Source organism: Lolium perenne, chromosome 3 (assembly GCF_019359855.2).
Source record: "Lolium perenne isolate Kyuss_39 chromosome 3, Kyuss_2.0, whole genome shotgun sequence".
Taxonomy (NCBI): domain Eukaryota; kingdom Viridiplantae; phylum Streptophyta; class Magnoliopsida; order Poales; family Poaceae; genus Lolium; species Lolium perenne.
Genome location: NC_067246.2, coordinates 278,588,282 through 278,590,654, shown reverse-complemented (window position 1 = coordinate 278,590,654; position 2,373 = coordinate 278,588,282).

Genomic DNA, 2,373 nt, shown 5'->3' with positions numbered 1-2,373 from the left:
CTCGGAATTGGACGAAATCAACGCCCAGGGGCCTATTTTCACACGAAGCTTCCAGAAGACCGGAGAGCTAACGAAGTGGGGCCACGAGGCGGCGACACACTAGGGCGGCGCGGCCTGGGCCTTGGCCGCGCCGACCTACTATGTGGGCCCCTCGTGTGGCCCCCTGACCTGCCCTTCCGCCTACAAATAGCCTTCGTCGCGAAACCCCCAGTACCGAGAGCCACGATACGGAAAACCTTCCAGAGACGCCGCCGCCGCCAATCCCATCTCGGGGGATTCAGGAGATCGCCTCCGGCACCCTGCCGGAGAGGGGATTCATCTCCCGGAGGACTCTACGCCGCCATGGTCGCCTCCGGAGTGATGAGTGAGTAGTCTAACCCTGGACTATGGGTCCATAGCAGTAGCTAGATGGTTGTCTTCTCCTCATTATGCTTCATTGTTGGGTCTTGTGAGCTGCCTAACATGATAAAGATCATCTATCTGTAATGCTATATGTTGTGTTTGTTGGGATCCGATGAATAGTGAATACTATGTTATGTTGATTATCAATCTATCTATGTGTTGTTTATGATCTTGCATGCTCTCCGTTACTAGTAGAGGCTTTGGCCAAGTTGATGCTTGTAACTCCAAGAGGGAGTATTTATGCTCGATAGTGGGTTCATGCCTCTATTGAGAATCTGGGGGAGTGACAGAAACCCCTAAGGTTGTGGATGTGCTGTTGCCACTAGGGATAAAACATTGATGCTATGTCCGAGGATGTAGTTATTGACTACATTACGCACCATACTTAATGCAATTGTCTGTTGTTTGCAACTTAATACTGGAAGGGGTTCGGATGATAACCTGAAGGTGGACTTTTTAGGCATAGATGCATGCTGGATAGCGGTCTATGTACTTTGTCGTAATGCCCAATTAAATCTCACTATACTCATCATATCATGTATGTGCATGGTCATGCCCTCTCTATTTGTCAATTGCCCAACTGTAATTTGTTCACCCAACATGCTATTTATCTTATGGGAGAGACACCTCTAGTGAACTGTGGACCCCGGTCCATTCTTTTACATCGAATACAATCTCTTTGCAATACTTGTTCTACTGTTTTCTCGTAAAACAATCATCGTCCACACTATACATCTAATCCTTTGTTACAACAAGCCGGTGAGATTGATAACCTCAGCACATTTCGTTGGGGCAAAGTACTTTGGTTGTGTTGTGCAGGTTCCACGTTGGCGCCGGAATCCCTGGTGTTGCGCCGCACTACATCTCGCCGCCATCAACCTTCAACGTGCTTCTTGGCTCCTACTGGTTCGATAAACCTTGGTTTCATACTGAGTGAAAACTTGCCGCTGTACGCATCACACCTTCCTCTTGGGGTTCCCAACGGACGCGTGCTGTACGCGTATCAAGCTCTTTTTCTGGCGCCGTTGCCGGGGAGATCAAGACACGCTGCAAGGGGAGTCTCCACATCCCAATCTCTTTACTTTGTTTTTGTCTTGCTTTATTTTATTTACTACTTTGTTTGCTGCACTAAATCAAAACACAAAAAAATTAGTTGCTAGTTTTACTTTATTTGCTATCTTGTTTGCTATATTAAAAACACAAAAAAAATTAGTTACTTGTATTTGCTTTACTTATTTCAACATGTTTCCTTTTAATTTTACTGTAAAAGATATACCTGTGGGACAAGGGTCTATAATTGGGAGAGATAATATAGAAGAATTTTTCACCCATGTTAGTATGCATGAAGATCTTAAAGATATACCTCTTGCAAAAATTGTCCCTACTTATGAAGATGCCTCTATTTGTTTGGTACGCATGATGGAAGCTAGAAAAGTTTTTAGTAAGCATGATAGGCTTGGTATGATCACTGATTTTAAAAGAACACTTGAGAAGATGGATATGGATAGAATTAAGTATACTAATAATGTTAATAATGGTGGGGAGATTAAAGCACCAATACCATGTAAGCTCCTAGCAATGCATGAGACACTAGAAAATAACTATGCTTGGCTTGTTCCTGAAAATTTGTTTGATGAGAGTAGAAAGCCCAAGAATAATGAAAAGGGAGCCGCTGAAACTTATGTATCCAATATACTATGCATGGTTGAGAAAACTCCACACCCAGCTGTAGATGCACCATCTTTTGATAATACTTGATATACACTTTCTGCGCCTAGCTGAAAGGCGTTAAAGAAAAGCGCTTATGGGAGACAACCCATGTTTTTACTACAGTATTTTATTTTATATTTGTGTCTTGGAAGTTGTTTACTACTGTAGCAACCTCTCCTTATCTTAGTTTTGTGCATTGTTGTGCCAAGTAAAGTCGTTGATAGTAAGGTTCATACTAGATTTGGATTACTGCGCAGAAAC